This window comes from Stenella coeruleoalba (assembly GCF_951394435.1).
Source record: "Stenella coeruleoalba genome assembly, chromosome: 1".
Taxonomy (NCBI): Eukaryota; Metazoa; Chordata; class Mammalia; order Artiodactyla; family Delphinidae; genus Stenella; species Stenella coeruleoalba.
The window spans coordinates 86733709-86756792 of record NC_137169.1 but is presented as its reverse complement, the minus strand read 5'-3'; the positions used below and the strand labels follow the sequence as shown (position 1 = coordinate 86756792).

Here is a 23084-nt window from a genome sequence, read left to right as displayed (position 1 = left end):
ATCATCCAAAGCACACCAGTGTCTGTGGCTCCTGACTTTGGCTCTTCTAATCAGCATCTTTTCTCTTTCTACATTTCTGCCATTGCTGGACCACTTTCCCTTTTTTATTTTGGACCTTAAGCAATGTGACCTTGTAGTTCACAGCCTCAAACTCAGGTTAACTTGGGCACTACCTGACAGAAGCAGCAAATGAGATAATTTAGTGCTTCTGACGTTTATTTTAACTCACTGTGTTCTACAGTGACAAGGGAGGGACTGTTCTGAGGTAAATTTGTAGCTACCGTTCCAGGTAACATCCTCTTGAGAAGGCAGGCTCAGTTCTCACCAATTTTATTGATTCTTAACTCAGTACACTTGATTTTTTTTAAAATTTGTATTGGGGGTGTAGTTGATTTACAATGTTGTGTTAGTTTCAGGTGTCCAACAAAGTAAATCTGTTATACATATACATATATCCACTCTTTTTTAGATTCTTTTCCCATATAGGCCATTACAGTGTATTGAGTAGAGTTCCCTGTGCTATACAGTAGGTCCTTATTAGCTATCTATTTTATATATAGTAGTGTGTATATGTCAATCCCAATCTTCCAAGTTATGCCTCCCCCACTTACCCCCTGGTAACCATACGTTTATTTTCTACATCTGTAACTCAATACACTTTAAAATGGATGGACTCAATAGACAGCAAGATGACATTCACTCAACTATTCAAAATGTATTTATTGAGCAACTGTTATGTACCAGGTAGGCTGAAAGTATGCCTGCACAGAATACAGAGTTCTCTCTTTCTTAGAACTTGCATTTTAATGGGACTATAGAAAATAAGCCAGTAGGGAAAATATAATAAGTAAGTATAGATAAGCAATGTGGAACAGATAAAGCACCTAATTTATTCTGAGTGACTTACTAATATCCTGGATTAGGCTGTTTGATTTATCCAGAAAGATTAAAGATTAAACTCTTCATATCATCCAGAATCTATCTCACAAGCTACCATATTTCATCAGTTACCACCAAAACCCCAAACATTGTCATGCATATTGTTGGCTCACAATCAAAAAGGACAGCAGTCTGGAATGCAAGAAAAGATGCAGCATCTCTCTTGAAAGAGGAAAGCAGAACTTTTGCCAATGCAACGGCCAAGATTCAAAATTCGAGAAGCTTTCAGAAAAGGAAGGACAAAACAGAGCTGTTCAACCATAATGTCTTATCCCAGGCAGAGAAAGGACACAGATGGACAAAGGATTACTGCCATGTGCCGTCCAATGTCACCACCAGGCCGGACTCAGCAGTGCCCTGGGCTGGCGTGCAGAACACCAAGCGCTATACGCCATGGGCAGCCATATGCAAGGCCCACTGAAAGGCTGGCTGGTTGTCTCTTTACTTTTTAAAACTGGCATTTAAATCACTCTGGCAGATGGGAGAAAAGTATGTAATAAAAGTTGACATTTCATTTTTACTCTTTATGTTTGTTAAGTTAATTCTATTATCATACACTGGGAGATCAGTACTGAATGGTAATCAGACTGTGGCAGCTTGCAGTTAATGTAAAGAGAGAATAGTTTCTAAGGGCCAAATAGATACTAAATGATAAGCAACAATTAATCACAAGTATGTCATTACCTTTGGAGGTTCCAGGATGATGTAAAGGCAAAGGTATAGAAGAGAAGTCTATGTTTGGTCATACGTATTTTTCAGCAATATTCTCTTTGAGTTGTACATTCTAAAGAAGGAAGGAAGGAAGGAAGGGGAGTGAGAAGAAGAGGGAGAGAGAGAAAATTTCTGCTAGATTTTGGGTTTTCATTTTTTTTAGAACTCTCATACCTCTCTTTCTGTATTAAACCAGCATTCTCTTTTCTAATACATTTAAAGAGGCAGCTTTTAAGCAAATAGCTCTCAGCCAAAGTCTGTTACTTTTGACTCAGAAATATATCACTTCAACACATTCATCTCAGATAACAAATTATGAAACTGATTTAAAGTTCTCAATTATATTATTTGACCCCCAAAGTAACTGGTTTTAGTAACTGGTTTCACAACATTCTTAGGAGGTGTAGGAGGATTAATTTTTTCCTCCACAAATGGATTTCCTTTCTTCCTTGCTCCATTTCTGTTAGTCCATCTTTATAGTTTTTATTTTCTTTTTCCCTTTATCCAATATATCACTGTAGTAAATGTTGCCAGAGCCCCACCTGGATACCTGCACCTACCACAGAGGGTACCTGTGCCTTGACATGAAGTTACCATATGTGTCAATGGCTTCTTATCTCAAGCACCTGCATTCAGGGAAGGCTGGAACTGTCACAGGTAAATGCTCCGAGGATTAACACTCAACCCGCAGGAGCTACAGTTGATAGCCTGATGCTGCAGCATCCTTGCCTCTTGGTGGGATTATTCTGAGGTGTGTTTCTTATAGCCTGTTAAAGAGTCCCAGATGGATTGAGTTCCATTTGTCCACACTGGTAAACTAATCATAGCACCATCCTTTCTTTGGTTGCTGAAATCTTTTCCCAAATAAAATACACATGTCCACATCCTTCTCTCAGGGATTGCTTTTGGGAGAATGCAAACTAAGTCTGTCATTGATGAAAACAAGCTAGTCATTAAGCAAGCATTAAACAAGCACTTACTATGTGCCAGGCACTGTCCAATGTTTGCACATAAGAAATATATTTTAATTTCTTACTCTTGGAAGTTCTTCCCTTAAAATATCTCACTAGCATAAGATTGTTCCGCACACTCTTAGGGCAAATTTAATGTTCTTATTTTTACTTTATAAATTTTTTGCTTTCTTTTTTTTTTTCTTTTTGCGGTACGCACGCCTCTCACTGTTGTGGCCTCTCCTGTTGCAGAGCACAGGCTCCGGACGCACAGGCTCAGCGGCCATGGCTCACTGGCCCAGCTGCTCCGCGGCATGTGGGGTCTTCCCAGACCGGGGCACGAACCTGTGTCCCCTGCATCGGAAGGCGGATTCTCAACCACTGCACCACCAGGGAAGCCTTCTTTGCTTTCTTTTATTGTTTATTTTCATACGTGTACCAAATGAGAGCCCAGAGGACTTGGGTATGTCTATGTACCTCGGCCATAGCTCACTTCTGGCATGGGTGCTGGGGATGGCGACACATGTGTAGTCCATTTAAAAAAGCCATTGGAACGTAAAAAGGAATGTTCTGGAGAAAAAATACTGGCAATGGATATTATAGACACTAATATTCTCAATGTACAATGAACATATATAAATCAATAAGTCAAATATAAAGATTGAAAACTAGGCGAAAAATAACTCACAAATGGCCCATAAATAGGAACACTTCTTTCAACAATACTAGTTGTAGCCGGCTGTTTTTTCCGAGATTAACTGTAACAAGATTTCCCTTCTCATATGCTCTTCAAGCAATATGACCTTGAGACTCCTCAACCAGTAGACTTCAGCTGAAGTGACACTATGTGACTTTTGAGGCTAGGTCATAAGAATGTCATGCATTTCCATCTTGTTTTCTTGGAATGCTCAACCCTGGAACTCAGCCACCATGATGTGAGGAAGTCCAAGAAACCCATGGAGAGACCACATGAAAAGGAATCAAGGTCCCTGGCCAAAAGTCTTGGTTGAGCTCCAGTCAACAGATTCCAGTGAGTGAACCATCCTGAAGATGGGTCATCCAGGCCACAAGCATGCTGTCTTGTTTGACACTGGATGGAGACAAAATGAGCTCTCCCCACAGAATCCTGCCCAAATAACAGGGTTGTGAACAAAATAAATGATTGTTATTGTTTTAAGCCACTATGATTTGGAGTGATTTGTTATATAATGATAGACACCTGATACATAATTTGATACCCGAAAATGAGTGATGTCATAACAAAAACCTAAATATGAGGTATTGGTTTAGGGATATGGTACTGAGTAGAAGCTGGAAGGAGCTTGAGAAGACTGTTAGTGAAATCTGGAAGGGACTTACGGGTAGTGTTACAGATATGTAAAAGATCGCAGAGCTCAAAGGCTATCAGTGACAGCTTAAAGAAAAATAAGAAAAATGTTATTGGAAGCTACAGAAATGGGTTTCTCGTTATGTAAAGGCAGAAAGCTTGGCAAATCTATTGACTGCTGTAATGTGAAAAAACAGAAAATGTATATCATGAAAATAATGATATAACTAAGGAGATTTCCAGGCAAAATATTAAAATTGCCACCTGGCTTCTTTTACTAGACTTTGATAAAATGTGAAAGGAACAAGTTGAGCTAAAGAGAAAACTGTTAAATATCAAAGAGTCGGAACTTGCTGGGCTCAAAAATAAAACTATTTCTCATTGCTAGTCTCTCCAGATGGCAAATGATTCTCAAATTAAGTGTCATACCAAAGATCAAATCCTGGATGGGGTTATAAGCTCTTTTTTTGACTTTATAAAGTTCTAATACAGTGGCTTATAAAAACTTCCAGACAAATAAAAGCACTTTAAAGATCTTAGAGAATGCCTTGCAGATTCCACCAAAAACTGGGGTTTATATGAATATTAAGCATTTTGTCATTTAGCTTCCTTCAGGAAGCCCAAGATAGAAAAGGACCAGTCTTAAAGATACTTGTACTTGTGGCTTTTGTCTATGGGAGTGAACCCCAATAAGATTCATAGAAAAGTCACAACATTTTTAAGAAAACTGTTTTGGCACAAGCATTGCCATCATAGACTGAAAGGGACAGAGACAGTACAAAATGAAAAGAAAACTGCACCTACAACATTTACAGGCAGGAAGCAGACTGGGAAGACTTCTCAACTGAAACCACAGGCTTTTTCTTGGGGAAAAGGAAGAACTCACAGGACAGAACCAAGCGATACTGAGAACTCCCATAGAGTAAGATTGAGTCCTAATCAAAGAACTGGTGAAATGTGTTCTACTGGATTTCAGAACTGTTATGAGCCCCTGAATGTGCATTTTTCATATCCCACCATTTTCAAGCAGTTATCTTATTAGTATGCCAGACTTTTATGTTTGGGGGTCAGAGAGCTAAAGGACAGATAATTTATCTCTTTTAGTTTACATGTCTTTAGATCGAGAGGAACTGTACTAAAGTTGATGTATTTGAGAAAATGCTCATGAGGAGACCAAACCGAATTTAAATGACAAAATACTGAACTTTGAGCAAATGCTATAATGAGATGAAACTTTGGAAATCTTGAGGCAGGGGTAGACATATTTTGCCTGCAGAAGCAATGTGAATTCTTGTGGCCAGAGAATAGACTGTGGCAGATTGTATTTTGCAAAGATGACCATCGTCAGTATCTCTTGTCCCACATGGTCTTCTTACAATGTCATCTTGATGCTCCTCTCATTGAGTTGTGAGATCTATGTCTCCTCCCAGTGAACATGGGCAGACCTTTGTGATTGTCTCAACCCATGGAATACTGTGGGAGTAACACTGTGTAACTTCCAAGTCTAGGTGATAAAAATCATTCTAAAGAAAATATGTGTCAAAAGAAGTGGAGATATCCTCAAGGGTCACAAAAAAATGCAAATCAGAAATGAGTTTGGTAGTATTACTCCACCACTTTCTAAAGAAAAGTGACATTAAATCTTACAAACACATTTCTTACTCATTGGAGAGGGGGAATCTGTTGTGAAGCAGGGAAGGTTCGTGGGACCTCATCATGAATCAGTAAAACCGTCTTCAAAATGTTCTACTTCTCTTTTCTCTGATCCTGTGCCTGCCAAGGAACATTCCAATTGCCAGTTTAATAACTCTGGACTCTGTTACTGCAGAGGCATTGACTTGGGTAGAAGAAGGTTATTTTGGTTGCTGGAAATGAAAATTCCCTCAGTCTCAAGTAATGAATTAGCCATTCAGTTTACTTAAATTATTGGTTAGTGTGAGTTAGTCTTTATGACCAATGAAACTATAATTATGTCATTGAGTTCCTAGACCTACAAAGGTAAGGAAAATATTAGAATGCGGGGGAAAAAGGTCTTGGGAAACCCAAAATGAAAGCTTTCTTTCTTCCCTTTCCATCTTTTCATTTAAACATTATTCAGTGTTTAGACTTCATAAAATGGTTTTAGAATAGAACAGGCTGAGTTGAGATGACAGGCAGTGGTAGATACAAGCCAACTAATAGGCATTCATGGTATTAGAGACCTTCAATAGTGGTTTAAATATTTTCTCCAAAGGTTTTTGCAACAAAAATAAGCATCTAAGTATGTAAATTGTATTTGTTATATTCATCACCAAAAACCTGTCAGATTTATCATTCCAGTATCCTTTTGGTTGGACATTTCTTATAGTCTTTGGCATGTGAAAATTGTCTTTGAACATCTGCTAGGAAAAAAAGTTAATTAAACACATATGGTCTGAAACCTCATGAAAAATTTTAGGATTCAAAAAATAGTACCTAAATCTAATACATATATCCCTGTAATTTTTCTTTTATCATTTTGTGATCCAACTCTTTCCTCTTTGCCTTATCTGTCCTCCTTAGAATTTTACATAGCCATACCTTAGTAAATGGTCATTAAATGTCTTCAAAAAATTTCCAATTCAAACCCCAGATATGCAGTAAGAATACTTGACAGAAGAAAGCCACAAATTTGCATATCAGGTAAGGAAGGCTACATCTCTGGCATCACCTGTGTCCCCACCCCATGCCCCATAGTGGCCAACTGCATTCACCAGGCCCGCCAAGCTCTCTTTCCTCTCTGTGCCTGGGAAAACCCTGGTACCTCATAGTCTGCCTAATACTTATTCCTCCAAAAGGAGATCACCTTAAAAATATTTTGTGGAAAGTTCCATTTACAGGTTAATACCTGACTTTCTTTTCTTTATCTACCAAAGTGAAACAATACACTTCAAGAAATATCTGAAGAATTGCCATTCACATTTAAACTTTATGAAAACATCACAACGCCACTCCCCAAATCTCAAGATAAAAATAATTCCTTTTTTATGTATAATCATAATGCCCTTAATCTCTTATCAGAACATCCATAATATTTCAATACTGTTTATTAATTCCCTTTGTCTTTTGCAAACTGAAAAGTTCTTGAAGGTAGGGGCCCTGTCTTATTCATCTCTGTTTTCCATGGCCTGCAAGATATTTGATATTGTTGAATATGGAAATGAGAGAAGGGAAAATAAGAACATAAAGACAGAGTGGAACTAATTACTTTTTCTATAGGCTATACACCATATTCTAGCCCAAAATAAGCAGTGATGGCTTAAAATTACTTCAGCTTTGCATGAATATGGAATACTATGTCAGTTTCCAGAATATCCCAGAGAAACAGCCATGGTAAGTACCGGATGATTTCTGGGTCACTCGGAATTGTGCTCACTCTGGATTAGTTTATAGTTGTTTTCAGTCTGAACTACTGATGACGCCTAATCTGAACACCTTCCAGTGGTGGGAATTTCCAACTGAATGTCTCGTTTCAGGTAAAACCTTAAGGTGAAAAAAATTATTTATTTAATAAAGAATAAACACCTACTATGTAGGAGGCACTGTAGTAGAAACTGGGATATGATAAAGAAAATGAGTTCCAGTCCCCTCTCACTCTTAGGTGTGGCCTAGAATTGTTTGCTTAATGAACATATTAGGAAAGTGCAAAGAGCCCACATCTCATACTCCCTGACCACTTAGCCCCAAGAGCCCCATTGTTGAAGACTTATGGGTTTGTTAGACAGGAACCTGCCAGAAGGCTTGGGGTCATCAAACAAAGGTAACACTCACGCTATTGTCATTCAAGATGTCAAATTGCAGTTTATTCGAAAGAACAAAAAAGAACTCTACAACAAAAACTCTACAACTTTCAAATAAACAAATAAACATTGTTTCAAATAAAACAAAAACCAAATCTGTGCTTGAATGTCTTAGAATGGATTACAAATCACACTGCATTTTCTCATCAAATACAGTTCTGGGCATTACATAAGAGAGCAAAAACCCCAGATTATCATACGCCACTAAGAAAGAATGTCCCCTAACTCACAAAAGCTCTTCTAAGACCAAGTCTATGCTCATGAAACTGCGAAGGACTTAAAAGTCCGTCCCTTTATTTTTCAACTTTCAGTCTGGCATGGAATTTTCTTCTGAGTGGTAAAGGCCTTGCTTGTTTCCTAGTTTATGTGTTTAGAGAACAAGAAAGCAGATACACACAAGAAATAAAAAATAAAAACTTTTGAAAGAACTTAATGTTTCTGAAAGCATCAAAGTTGTCATCAGCACATTGATGGACTTTGCCACATGCATTTTATTTATTTATTTAAATATTTATTTATTTGGCCACGTGGGGTCTTTGTTGCGGCGTGCAGGATCTTTGTTGCAGGCCTGTGCGGCCCGTGGGTTTCTCTCTAGTTGTGGCGCACGGGCTCCGGAACCTATGGGTTCTGTAGTTTGTGGCACTCGGGCTTGGTTGCCCCGCAGCACGTGGGATCTTATTTCCTCGACCAGGGATTGAACCCCCGTCCTCTGCATTGGAAGGCGGATTCTTTACCACTGGACCACCAGGGAAGTCCGGCCACATATATTTTAATGATTGTTGTTGTTTTTACTTTGAATTACCATGCTAAGGGCTTTGAGATCTCAGTAGGGCCCTGGGTAGCGAAGGAAACAGAGCCTAGTTTCCTCATCTGTAAAGGGAATGTATTTTGACACACTTGAGGTTGTGTGTCTAGCCTACTCCATCTCCTCTAAACTGCCCCCCACCTCTCAGCAAGTAAAGAAGAGGGAGTTGGGAGAGAGACAGACAGACAGACACTAAAAGCTACGAAACACATGCAGACCAAGAGAGCAGTGGAGAGGTTCATGGGTTACCAAGGGCTTTCCTGCTGTGTTTCAATACATTGAGATAACTCCTTTCTCCTTGTTACAAATCTCCCTTTACTTAATCTACCTTGAGTACATCAGGTCTCTTGCTACCAAAGAGTCCCTAATTAGAGCAGGATAAAAAGTATCTGCTAAACACACAGTTATGAGACTCAAAGGAAATAATGCTTGGTAAAAGCTAAAGCACTACTGAAAATGTTATTAAACATTTTTATTACTACTATTATTATAGTAGAGTTTCATGCTCACTGTCACCTCTTTTTTAAAAAGTAAAATGGTGGATTTCTACTGTTATTGTTCCTATATAATTAGCTGGTCCTATCAAAAAGAGGAGGGTGCATATGTTTTAAATGACACTCTCTCTTTAAAAAAATGTGTGTGACAATATATAAATACAAACACACATATACACACAAACACACTCTTTAGTTTAATCCAGTTCGTGGCTGGAGTACCCAAGAAAGGGCCTCTTAAATGAGACAATATCATACAACCAGAATACTGAAACCACATTTAATAGGTTATTCATATGTTTCTCTCTTTTTTTAAACAAAGCTTCACTTAGCCAAAAAAGAAAGCTTTACAGTTTCAAGAATATAAGAATCCCATAATTTCTAAGTCTCTCCAGAGAAGATGAGGCCATAATTATTTCTTAATTAAGATTTTTAAGGTTCTTATACTGTACTGTCTCTCATCCATGTTTAAAACACTTATTTTATTGTAATCAATGCCATCAGTTCATGCCTACGTTTTCTGTCATTTCTAGAATACACTGAGCATAAATCAGTTATGGTAACCATGAAATTTGAATTCAAATGTCAACGTAAAAATGTTCTTCTTTCTTTCTCTCCTGCTCTTTTTCTTTTATCTCTGTGTGTGTGTGTGTGTGTGTGTGTGTGTGTGTGTGTTAAAGCCCTTCACCCTTCATTCCAATGGTCCAAATAATTCAAATCCTTTATAATTCTCATTTGCCAATTCTATGTCCATTTTTATGAATTGTACCATTGAACCAATCATTATTTCCCAAATCTGCCCACTTGTGTCAGGCTCAAGGACAGAGCATTCTTTCATTTTAGGTCACAAGCAGAGTGGAAAACAGGTGTGCCCTTGAAAGGTAGCCCACCGTACATTCTACAACATTGGACCAAGAGGTAGATTGCATACATTTTGAAAAATAAGGCAAATTGACCTTGAATGGAACCCAGAAGAGTATCTAGGAGAAGAAGCAGATACATAGGTGTTCTAGAGCCAGAGTTGAACAATTGGGATAATTAATAAACTGGAATGGAGACCTTATAAGATATGCACTCAGGACACTGCCTGCCACATAAAATGTGTTCAATACATGTCCTCTGGTAAAGAGAGACCTTAAATACTCTTTCATTTTTCAAAACATATTTAATATTCTTTCATTTTTCTCAACGTATTAAACATGCTCATTTAAAATTCTGTTCTGATCATTCTAGCATTTGTCATCTTTGGGCTTTTGATTATGTAGACTATAGTTTCTGCTGTCTCCCAGTTATGGTGACCTGATTTCTTGTGTGTTTAGGGAAACTTTACCATGAAGTCTTTCTGTGCAGAGAAAATTCATTTACCTCTTCTAGGGGCGATGCCAACCATGACTACTTTAAAATAATTCTTGGCTTTAGTATTTGGGAGTCATAAAAGAGAGTTCCACACACTGAATCCAGGTGTGTGGTTCAGAATTCTTAAGGGAAACTTCTTTTCCAGTGCACCCAGATAACACGTTCACTCCTGCCCTCAAGACTTTGAACCAGTCATTTCCTCTGCTCTAGATGTTTATGTTTGGTCTTTTTTATCCTTCACTTCTTAGCTCAAATGTCACCTCCTCAGAGAGGCAACTCTGAATGAATTGAGTTCTCCACTCCAGTCACTCTATGAATCCATAGAAGCATGCAGTGTAGGTCCTCAAACACATTTGCTTGATTCTTTAAACCAAGTAAATAAAATAAAATTTCTGTCTGTGATCACATCCTTCAAAAACAGTCACAAGGATTTTCACCAAATTTAGAGGCTATGTTAGAGGTGATGAGTCAACACTTATGGAATATGAGGTAAGCAAAACAAACTTTGTGGAGTACAGTGTTGCTAATGTTTTCATTTAGTTTCCCCTTTCCTTTTATCCAGGATTGACTATCAGCATCTATGTTACTAGACACCTTAAATAATTTATTTCATATCAAACTTAAAATTAAAAGAAAAGGCAGTTTATCCAACTCCATAATAGAATAATTTGAACTCTCTGCCAGGGCCACACCTAGACGTATGGATAAGTTAGACTAGCTAACAGTTTCATATACATCTAAACCAGTAATTCAAAAATATCTGCCCAGTAATTACTTATTGAAGAAAGAGAAAAGTACCTTTTTATACCTCTTTAATTATATTTAAGGTAATTCAATCACATGTACTCAAAGTAATGTAATATTCTAACTTAATTTGGAATCGCCTTTTCTTCTGTAGTTTTTCCTCCCTCATAGTTTACATGCACCAATATAAAAATAACTTATAAGGATATGTTACAAAGTCCTGTTCCAAATATCATTGAAAGTTCTGGGGTTTTTTCCTGTCTTTTATGTCAGCAAAAATATTTTCACCTTCTCAGTAGTTCTTTCTCACGTTTAGTTTCTCTTGCAATTTTCTAATTCAGAAAACACTATGGCAGGTATGTTAAAGGGTTTAAAGTTCAGGGGGAAATTTTCAAATTCTCACTAAGCAGCACTATAACACGCATTTCTCAATTTCAGCTCTAACTGCTGACTTCAGGCAGCTGTCAATTCTCTGTTCTCAGAGTGGCTGTCACCTGTTGAAAAAATCTGCAACAGAGATCCATCAGTGGTGGCAAGGAAAGTTTTGTTTTGTTTTAATTTTTACTCCAAGGTGCAATTTGGCAGAAGTCAAACTATGAAAGAAGCCAGCTATGAAAGGGGTTGTGTGCAGAAAACTGAATTAAATGGCACTGCATCTTCAATGTACTATAGTTGTTTTAGAGTCCCTATACATCTTTCTGCTTTCTGCTCGGCCTTGACCATCAGAACTTGGGTCCACAGCTTACCTTCCTAGCCTGACAGTACCCTCATGCTTGACTTTCTCCAGAATCTGAGCAATGAATTTAGCCATTGTTGACTCTTCCCCATCAGCAGTAAAAAATACCAAAGCATCAGTGGACAATACAAAAGGCACCAACTTATATTTGCATACTTAATGCCTGGTTGATTGGGCGTTGGGTCTAGGGGCATAGAACGGGAGAAATAAGAGTGGACAAAGAAAAAAGAGTCTAAGCCAAAAGAAGGAAGAGAAAGGGTTAAATATGAGTGAAAGTTTGGAACCTATCCTCTGATAAAGTAAGCTCTAGGTCATGGATCCAAGCTACAGTTGGACTGTATGACTCCTTCTGCCTCAACACTCCCTCACCTCCTGCAGCAGTCTGACTTGTTTACTGACAGCCTATAACATGGGCCAGGCAAGGCACTGTGCTTTATTTGCATAAGCTCATTTTAAAATGTAATGTCAAAAATTAGATAATTTTATTCCCATTTTAAGGTTGAGGAAACTAATGCTAAAAGAGATTCTTTCTCAAAATATCACATCCAGCTGGTCTTCAAATCCAGGAATATCTACCTAAAAGAATGAGCCATCTAAGACTAAGAGATTGAAGACCACACACTTTGAACCCAAAGTCTATAATCTTAAAATGACTGAGGTAAACTTATCATCAGAATCAAAGTCAAAAGTAGGTGCAATGTGAGTTCAGTGGGAATGAGAAGACTCACTTGTCCAGTTAAAAAAAATCTATGACCAGTGAGATGCTGAATAGTGGTTGCCAGGGGCTGGCAAGTGGGGGAAATGAGGGAGATGTTGGTCAAAGGGTACAAACTTTCATGTATAAGATGAATAAGTTTTGGGGAACTAATGTACAGCATGGTAACTACAGTTAACAACTCTGTATTATATACTTGAAAATTGCTAAGACAGTAAATCTTGTGTTCTCACCACAAAAGGAAAAAGGTAATTATCTGAGGTGATGAAAGGGTTAACTAACCCTGTTGTAGTCATCATGTCACAATATATTTGTGTATCGAATTTTCATGTTGTACACCTTAAATTTACGCAGTTTTATATGTCAACTGTATCTCATTAAAGCTGGAAAAAATAAAGGTTATTACACTGAGGTTTAACAAAGTTAAATAAACTTCCCACTGTCACAGATGTTTTAAGTGTCAGAACCAGGACTCTGACCCAAGTCTGTATGACTCTAGACCTAGTGCTCCAAACATCCAGATAAACCACTTCTAAAAGGGGAACTAATGACTGTAGCATAGGTGACCTAAGTCATCATCTACCTTAGCTGGAAGCCAAGCTCCACAGAAGAGGATTCCCAAGATAAAGTGAATACCCAAGAGATCAGATAATAATATCAAAACTAAATAACATTTATAGAGCAGCATTAAGGCTGTACCAGACATTAAGCTAAATGCTTTATCTGGATTATTTTATTTTTTGCTCACAACAAATCTAAGAGATAGATATTAATATTATCCTTATACTAAAGTTGAGGAAAGTTGAGACAGAGAAATTCAGTGTTTTGCCAGGACTTAAATCCTAGGCTCTAGGAACTGTACCCTCTTGGTCAGTTTACTGTACTTCAAGCCATACCTCTATAGGCTGGGAGTTTTAATTCCATCTTTCATAATACTAACCCCTTAGTGCCCTAGAACCTGGAGCCTTTTACATTTGCACCCATCTTGGGTGATACTGACAAGAGTGGATGGAGTAGCCTCAAGCCCCTCCTCGTGGCTAGAATGGCCATTAACATTTACGAAAGGATCTAAGTATTGTGAATCAATGCTAACCAGGAAACACCAGCTTGTGGGTTTATCTAAAGACCTGGCAAGCATTAAACACCTGCAATGCAACCCATCCTGAGCCTCAGAGGCCTCATTAAATGTCTGACATCTGGTATACAACAGGGTACTTTAGCAACTGGGGAAGAGCATCACGCACATTAAAATGATAAAATTACCCCCAAATTAGTTCAGCAGATGTGGAGCAGAGACATCAGGAGTTTTGTTTTTCAGCTTCTCCCTTGCATTCCACTACAATAAATATCAATGCTTGTTATCCCAGCTAGTTATACAGTTCCCCAGCATCAAGGAAACTCCATTTTCCTTTCATTTCTGACACACAGCATTTAGATGCATCCCCTCTAATGACCTGCTTCCTCCTCTTTTAAGAACAGTGCTACAGCCATCCAGCTAGCAATTCAAAACTGAAAGCTACTCCATCCTCTGACCCTTATTCTTTTTAGGGTTCATTTTTAAGGCATAACCCTAAATACAGGAATTTACAGTCTTTAAAAGGTGGCTATTTTCAGACCTGTTTACAAGACCACAATCTGAAACATCAGTTAAAAACAGCTTGAACTGATTGCATCCTTCTCTGGAACAGAACATCTAGCAGCAAAACATCCATCTGTAGCTGGTCCATCTGCCCTGTAATTAAGGTTGCATTGCAGCCCTGCTCCAAACTTATTTCTGCAAGGGAACAGCTGAGATCCCCTAGATAAGATGTCAGAATATGTGCTATCCAATTTGTTGGGTAACATTATCAGAGCCAATATAGTGCTGAATTTAAATCACCAGCAAAGTTGGTGATAGGGTAACATATATCCAAAGAAGCTCTTGTAAAGTCAGTAATGACTGCCTTGCTCTCCCAGGTGTCACTTGAAAATCCTCTTCATAAGACCCATTCAAAGCTCAGTGAAGGAAACACCTTGCCGTTGAATGAAAAAAAAAAAAAAAAAAAGACTCATTATGTACATCAACTCAATATTGTGCACTTAAAAGCTATAGAAACCAACCTTTCCAAATTGCAAGTAATTTTTAACCATGAGTTCATTCTTGTGCCATTATTCACACAGACAGATGATGTAATATGCATTTTAAAAATGAGAAATCAACTTTGAGGATCAAGTGAGTCAAGGATAAGAACAGTGTGGCCCAAAGGTCTCAACACCTCTTCTCAGATTGAAGTCAGAAACTCTAAAAATGAGAATATCAGTATTAGGGGCAAACCTTGAAAACAGGTTTTTTTTTTTTTCTTCCTAAAGCAAGTTTTATGAAAACAAAAGCAGCAAGTGTTTTCAGAGGCTGGTATATTTATAATATGCAAATCACATATTGCTAACATGGTTTCATGTTTTCCCCAAAATAATTATTAAACAGACCCAAAGAATTCCTCAAAGAATATAGAATATAATATCAGACTGATAAATATTTGCTAGAACCTACTATCCGCAAAACACTGTTTTGCTCTGAGGTGCATAGGGGTGCAGAAAATTTGCCACCAACCATCTGCCCCTCCCTGTTTGTCTACTTTTAGAAAATTCTCTCCCTTAAAATGTCACGTCTCTGCTTTCCCCTAGCTGATAGCTTTACGCTATCACAGGGCCTCACAGCCTTGAGATTTAGAGTCAAGTGTTGAAGTACCACAATGCTATGAGGGAAAGGAAGGTAAAATGGATGGATCTTATGCTAGCACACAGGGACATGTCGCTTGTGCTCATACACACACACACACACACACACACACACACACACACACACACACACTAGATTTTATGGCATCAACCCAAAAGTCATCTCTTAGGACAGTAAAAAAAAAAAAAAAGCTTCTCCTTTTAGCTCCCACTCTTGAAAAATATTTTAAGTATCTATCCAAATCTTTTTTGTTTCCTCTCAAATGCAGAACCCGTGAATGAGCATGATTTCAAGTCAATACAAAATACATAAGTTATCAGGGGATTTTTTTAAAAACCATGCATTTCCAAACATAGTTGTTAAGGTTACAGCAAGTAATAAAAATGCAGAGAGCATCTAGCTGTAGAGACAGGCATTGGGAACCCCCTACTGGTTTAGCCAGAGGAAAACGACCCCACAGGTTCACCCAGCAACAGCTGTGGGATCCAGATTACAAATTTCTCCCCAGGCAGTATGAATATGAGCTTGAAATATTCATCTCTCCTTCCAAAACAAATTTGCCAAGGCATTCCTGTCTCAATATTTCTATGAACTAAAACACACCACCCTCGGAGCAGAGCAAGTTGAATCCTAAATTCTTAGGGATTAAAGTATACGATGCTCAAGAGGGCACATATGAAAAGATTTTCCTTTGGAATCTCAAAATCAGTTGGCGGATGGTAGCAAGACCGAACAGAGATAAAATCAAAGATTCTATCACTATTTCAGGTACTTGAATCTCAAAAAGTAAACATATTTGTGGTTGGATTAATACTTTCCTTTTGGGAACCATTTCCAGCAAAAGGAAGGCACATTATTACACAATGTAGAAGAATATCATATGTGTTGGTTTATAAATATCACGACAGAATTGGACGGAAACATCCAGACTAAACTACATGAAATCCAAATTCGCAGGGGCTGGAAAATGCCTAATGTAGATGGAAGGTAAAATTCTGAACTGCTGGCCTCATCTAGGATTGTAATAAAAGTGAATTGTGAGTTTAAAAATATTGAATTATCCAGCTTTTTATTCTAATTTCAGTTCAACAAGTATTGAGTATATTCTATGTTCTTGATATTACAAGTCCCAGAAATACAAAGATGAAAGACACATGCTCTGCCCTCGGGAAGCACACAGTCTAAGGGAAAACACACATGCGATAGCGTTAACATGACTCTAACAAAAGTCTGCATACAGTAAGGACTTCTAGGCTGTAGGTAAAGGAATTTAGCTTGTTAGTGCATTAGCCACATTTTTATAAACATAAACAAATAATCATCCTATCTGTCATCTCTGCATTAACAATTTCCAGCATTTTATTAACAATGTACTTTAACATGAACTATCTTATGTACCCTACACAAGAGTTCTATCAAATAAGCAGGTGATGAGAAAACTGAAACATCAATAAATCTCCGATTTGGAAGTCATGTTAAATATCTTTAAAGTCCATCTGTGGGTAGTGCACACCCATGGTATTACACTAAGAAGGATTCCGAACTCCTGTTAAGTCTAATGTGAAAAAGTCCGCAGTTGATTGAGAATGTCTGTTAGAGTTGTAGGGGAGGGAGTGGCATAACCAGTGTCTGTATTTATGAATCATTTTCTATCCTATTCACAGCTGCTTTTAAAAGACTAATGGTAGCAACGACCCCTTAGCAGTTTCCTGCTGCATTCTGAATACTGAAGACGAAGTGGTCTTATGTCTCTCCATCCAGATAATTCCAGGCCTTCACTCCAGTCCGGAATGACTTCCGGTGTTTCTTTTTAGCTCCATAATTCCCTTCTCGGAATAATCGTACTTTATTCACAAAGGCCATTGTTATCCAAATTCTCTGAGTTTTACAAAGTAAATAATCCATTTTTAAGCATTTTCAAATGTTTCACCATAGTGAACCAAATTGCCCTCAATGTACATTTTGTCTTTTCATTGATATCAATATAACATTTTTACCAATACTGTGTTTGTTCAACCAGGGTTTTAATTTGTCTCTGACCACTCTTTTGCTCTCTTTTATTATCTCTTACTATATGGTTCATACTTGCCTACCCAATGCCACTAATGATTTCACAAATATTTCCAACAGCACGTTTTTCCCATAAAATGTTTTTATAAGAAAATCTGAACTCTGTGGAAGAAAATTTCTATACACATTGTAGAAAGAAAAATACACCATTTTTATTTTATGACATTCTCTAATTTTTAAAAATATATGTGGAGACTTTCTTTGCATACTAACATTAAGGAACTCAAATTGTCATCTTGGTTTCATCTCTATGAACATTAAAATCAACAAGGAAGACATTTAGCCATTTCTACCTCAGCCATACCAAGAGATGGTTCTTATTTAGCATATGAACATGTGGTTCAAGTTACACTGATGTTATGGAGGACTGCTGGAGAAACACCCAAATCCAGAGGACGGAAGAATTCCTGCAGAAGAATACATACAGCACACTCCACTCCACCCATTCTTCTCCCAATACCATATTCGGTATTTTTAAAATACTGTTTAAGAGCTTTCAAATTCAAATTTGAACCTATGACTCTGAAACTCCTATGGTCATTTCTTCTTCTTTTAGCTTCTGTAGGACTTAAGGCTGCATTCAGTTTCTTATCCTCTACTACACAGTCTCTTGCATAGTAAGTGCTCAGTAGATGATAATGGATTCTTGAACCCGAAAGAGGAATTTTTAGGTTATGGGTATGCTTAAGAAGAGAATTCCATTTCAGAGAAGATTCTTCAAGAAAACAGTTTTATGCAAAATGTGAATGCTGCAATGTTATTTATAGTAGTAAACGATTTAAGACTACATGAAAGTCTAAACACAGGAGATGGGTGATAAATCATGGGATGTCTAAATGATTGAATTTATGACAGCCGTTAAAATGTTTAGGATAAAAACTGTCATTTAATATCAAGTGAAAAAACCAAGATACATGACTTTATGTAGTGTTAACATATAAATATGATTTTTAATAAAATATACAGGTAAATTATGCCAAATATTAATAGCAGTTGCAACTATATAGTATACTTAAAATTTTGGGGGGTATTTTGTAAAATTTTCTATAAGAAATACAAATTTTTTTTTTTTTTTCTGTACGCTGGCCTCTCACTGTTGTAGCCTCTCCCACTGCGGAGCACAGGCTCCTCCAGACGCGCAGGCCCGGCGGCCATGGCTCACGGGCCCAGCCACTCCGTGGCATGTGGGATCTTCTCGGACCGGGACACGAACCTGCGTCCCCTGCATCGGCAAGCGGACTCTCAACCACTGCACCACCAGGGAAGCCCATAAATTGCTTTTTTAATGAGGAAAATGTTTCCACAAAAAGTTTTAAACTTCCCAAAGAATAATTTCTCTGGTGAGTAGCATGAAATAAATGATTCCAGTACTGAACAGTTAGTTGCACAATGAAATCTGATTGGTGAGTCATCACAGAGGAGGTTTTCTTCCTTTGGCTTCCAGGGCTGAGACCAGGAGGGGCCAGATATGTTATGCCAGTAATGTATCTAGTTATTGGCAAAACAGCAGCCCCAATAGAAACATTCCACGGAAGAGGGTTTCCAAAATGACTAAAATGTATACAGAAAGATATTTGGTCAATAATTTGTATCATAGAATAAGATAATAGTAATGTCAAAAGAAAATACATCTTTTATTTTGCCACTGTTATACTGCACAGTTTACCTTCCAAGACAGCACACTCCAAGTTAAGAGTGTTAACAGGGATAGAAAAAGCTATGCATTCCTAAGTGTACTTATTTTTTAACTTCTTTATTGATGTAATATTAGTAAACGACAAACACCACCTAATTTAAATACACAATTTGATGAGTTTTGACATATGTATACACCCATGAAACCATTAATACAATCAAAGTAATGAACATGTCCATCATTCCCAAAGATTTCCTTATCTTTTTATAAATCCACTCTCCTACCTCTCCTCACTCCACCCACATACCCTGTCCCCAGATTAGTTTGTCACTATAGATTATAGACTAATCTGTCACTCTGGATTTGTTTGCACTTCCTAGAATTTGATATAAATAGAATTATATTGAGTACTCTATTTTTACTTGCTTCATTCACTCAGCATAATTAGTTGGAGATTAACTCATGATGTAGAATATATCAACAGTTCATTCATTTTTGTTGCCGAACAGAATTCCATTATATAAATTTTTGTATAGAATAATTATATTGCATACATGTATAAAATTATGTTAATTTTATTGTATAAATATTTATTATATAAAAATACTATGTATGTAAAATTATATTAGAAACATGTATAAGATACAAGTTTATCAATTCACTTTTTTTATTTGTTTAGAGATTTTGGCAATTAAACATGAAGTTTTTTTGAAGAGTCCTCTACAAGTCTTTGCATGGACATAGACTTTTATTTCCCTCCACCTAGAGTGGACTGTCTAGATCACATGGTATGGGTGTGTGTAACTTTTTAAGAAACTGCCAAACTCTTTCCCAGAGTGTTGATAGCTGTACTATTCTCTTCAGTATTATATGAGGGCTCCAGTTACTCTACATCCCGGGAATTGTCAGCACTTGGGATGCTCTGTCTTTTTAAATTTAGCCATCCTAATAGATGCGTGGTGGTACCTCATTACAGTTTTAATTTGCATTTCTTTAATGAAAAGTCATGCTGTGTATTGTTTCATTTGCTTATTTGCCACAATAGCATACCTGTTTGGATCTATTCAAATCTTTTGCCCACTTTTTTAAAAAAATGAGTTGTTCTCTTTTTATTGAGTTTTGGGAGGTTTTTATATATTCTGGATATAAGTTCTTCATCATATACATGATTTAAAATTTTTTCTCTTTACCATAATACCATTACCATTACCATAATTATGGTAATAGATTATTATGTGAAATGTAGTTTTCTTCTTGTTTCTTGTACTTGGGATTCATTGATATTGTTGATATGTGGATTCATAGATTTCATCAAACTTGGAATTTTTTCAGTCTTTACTTTTTCAAATATTTTTTCCAGTCCCTATCCTCTGTCTTTGAGCACTCTGATTACAAGCATATTAGACACTTGAAATTGTTCCATATCTCACTGATTCTCTATTCATTTAAAAAAAATTCTCCTGTATTTCTGTGTATCATCTTAATAATGTCTATTCCCAAGTCTTCATGCTTGCTAATTTTTACATCTGGAGTGTTAAATTTTCACAAATCCCATCTAGTGTATTACTCAAGTCAAACATTTTAGTTTACATTTATAGAAATGCAATTTTGTCTCTTTTTATGTCTTCCATGTCTATACTTAAATTTTGAACATAAAGAATAGGGTTATGATAACTATTTAATGTTTTTATTTGCTAATTCTAACATCTATTTCAGCTTTGGCTTTTGATTGATTTTTTCCTTCATTATGAGTCATATTTTTCTATTACTTTGTCTGTTTAATCATTTTTTATTGAATTCAGCATTGTGAACTTCACTTTGCTAGATGCTGGATATTTTTGTATTGTCATAAATATTCTTGAGCGTTGTTCTGGGTCACAGTTAATTTACTTGGATACTGTTTGTTTTTGCTTTTAAGATTTATTAGGCAAGACTGGAGAAGTGTTTTAGACCAATTATTTCCTATGATTGATGAAGACGCTTCAGTGAGCTCCACCTGATGCCCTACGAATCATGAAGTTTTTGAGTCTGGCTGGAGAGAAGAGAGGCTGGCATGCACTGTCACCTTAACCTGTTCAGGGGGTTCTTTCCCTGGCCTTGGGTAGTTTCCTCACTCCCGTTCACTCATTAGCACTCTGCTAAAGAAATAAAGGGACTGGCTCAGATCTTTGTGTTCTCTTTCTGTGCAGCTCTCTCCTCTGCAGCACTTTAGGGAGGTAAACTCCAGGCAGCTTTTTGTCCTCAAACTCTCAGCTTTGTCTCTTCAACTCAGTGTGTTGTCCAGACTCTGCCTCAGTTCTGCCTCCATACTCTACGGCCTGGAAATCCTCTCAACACAGATATCTAGGGAAATTCATAAGGCACACAACATTTCTCCTCATCTTTCAGGCATCACTGTCCTACATTCACTGATGCTAGTGCCTTGATAAGCTTTATTCCATATATTTTGTCCATCTGCATTTTTTATTTTTCAGGTTCAGTGATAATTCTGTTCCCAGCTACTCCATCTTAGTTGGAAATGGATATTCCTAAGTGTATTCATTCTGATCCTAAACGACAACCAGTAAGTCTCAGCATTCTGAGTACTGAATAAGCAACCACAGTGTTCATACAATCACATACAATCATGGAGTCTCAACTATTCCTCTGTGAAATAACCCACACATAAAGAAAAAAAAAGATGTCTTTGACCTTAACTGTTGTTGTTTAATGGGTATTGCTTTCAGTAAATATTTTACACTTTATCTTTTTAAAATTTGCTTTTTAAAATTAATATTTTTCATACTGTTCTTGAGTAGTGATATTCGTTAAAGTGCTGTGCATTAAATTTGTTTTGCACTGCCAAGTTAAAGCCCTTTTCAATAGACTATAAAGATAAATCTAGAAATTACTTATTTTACATTTATTTCTTTTTTAAATCCAGGATGGGCCTGGGTGCCTCGGAGCCCCTGTCTTTGGGCCCCAGCCTGCAGTCTCTGGCTGTGTGTGAGGCAAGATGTTGAAATGCAGCTTGCAGAACCAGGATGCTCAATTGTAAGCTGCTGTCACAAATGTGGAGAAGTATTTTGGAGAGCTGTGCTAAATCTTTGCTGCTTATGTGCAGAAAACTGCCAGACTGAGATACAAAGCAGAACTCCTGGTGAATGAAATCAATGTGTATGTCTCTACAGAGACCCCAAATTTAAATCAGGGCCTGAAAAACTTTGCTGACGAGTTTGCCAAACTTCAGGATTATTGACAAGCAGACGTTGAAAGACTTGAAGCCAAAGTAGTTGAACATTTGAAAGCTTATGGAACCATTGTAGAAATGAAACGAGATGACCTCAAAGTAACATTAACAGCAAGGAATCAAGAAGCTGTTCAACTGTTAACTCAGAAAGAATATGTCAGAGAAACCCGTCTGACTGATATGTTATTTCACAGGCAGAAACTGAATTACAAAGAGCTACAAGGGATGCTACCTGAATAACTCGTCATTTGGAGGAAACCATTGACAATTTTGAAAAGCAGAAAATAATGGATATAAAGACTATATTTTCAGAATTTATCATTATCGAAATGTTATTTCACAGCAAAGCTTTAGAGTTCTACACTGCTTCCTACCAAAATATACAACAGATTGATGAAGAAGATTTAGAGGTTTTCCAAAATTCTCTGTATCCACCAGATTATTTATGTCATTTAGATATCGTCAGAGCAAATTCAAAGTCACCTCTTCAGAGATCACTGTCAGCTAAGTGTTTATCTGGAGCAGGACAGGTAACTATTTGTTGATTAAGAAAGGATCAACAAGCAGAAGAGGACGATGAAGAAGATGAAGACTTAGACGTTATAGAAGAAGAAAATTAAACTTCTTAAGTAAACTTTTCATTTCCATTTTCATCTTAAATGACTTGAAATCCAGATTTACTAAAACTGTAGAACTTTACACTGGATTCATATGTTAAACCTCAAAATGAAATCCTACTGGAAATGGAGAAATTATTAAAGGAAATTTATGCTGACCAATAAATAAATAAATAAAATTCAGGATGTGTCCATGTAAAAAGATGGCGGAGGAGTAA

The 23084-nt window shown here is 37.1% G+C and overlaps 1 pseudogene across 1 annotated transcript; it reads left to right on the top strand.

Moving 5' to 3' along the window:
* The first annotated feature begins 22015 nt into the window (after nucleotides 1-22015).
* On the top strand, nucleotides 22016-22869 carry LOC307192681 (CBY1-interacting BAR domain-containing protein 1-like; annotated as a pseudogene). Its single transcript has one exon. The product of its transcript is annotated as a CBY1-interacting BAR domain-containing protein 1-like (transcript).
* Nucleotides 22870-23084: the final 215 nt, after the last annotated feature.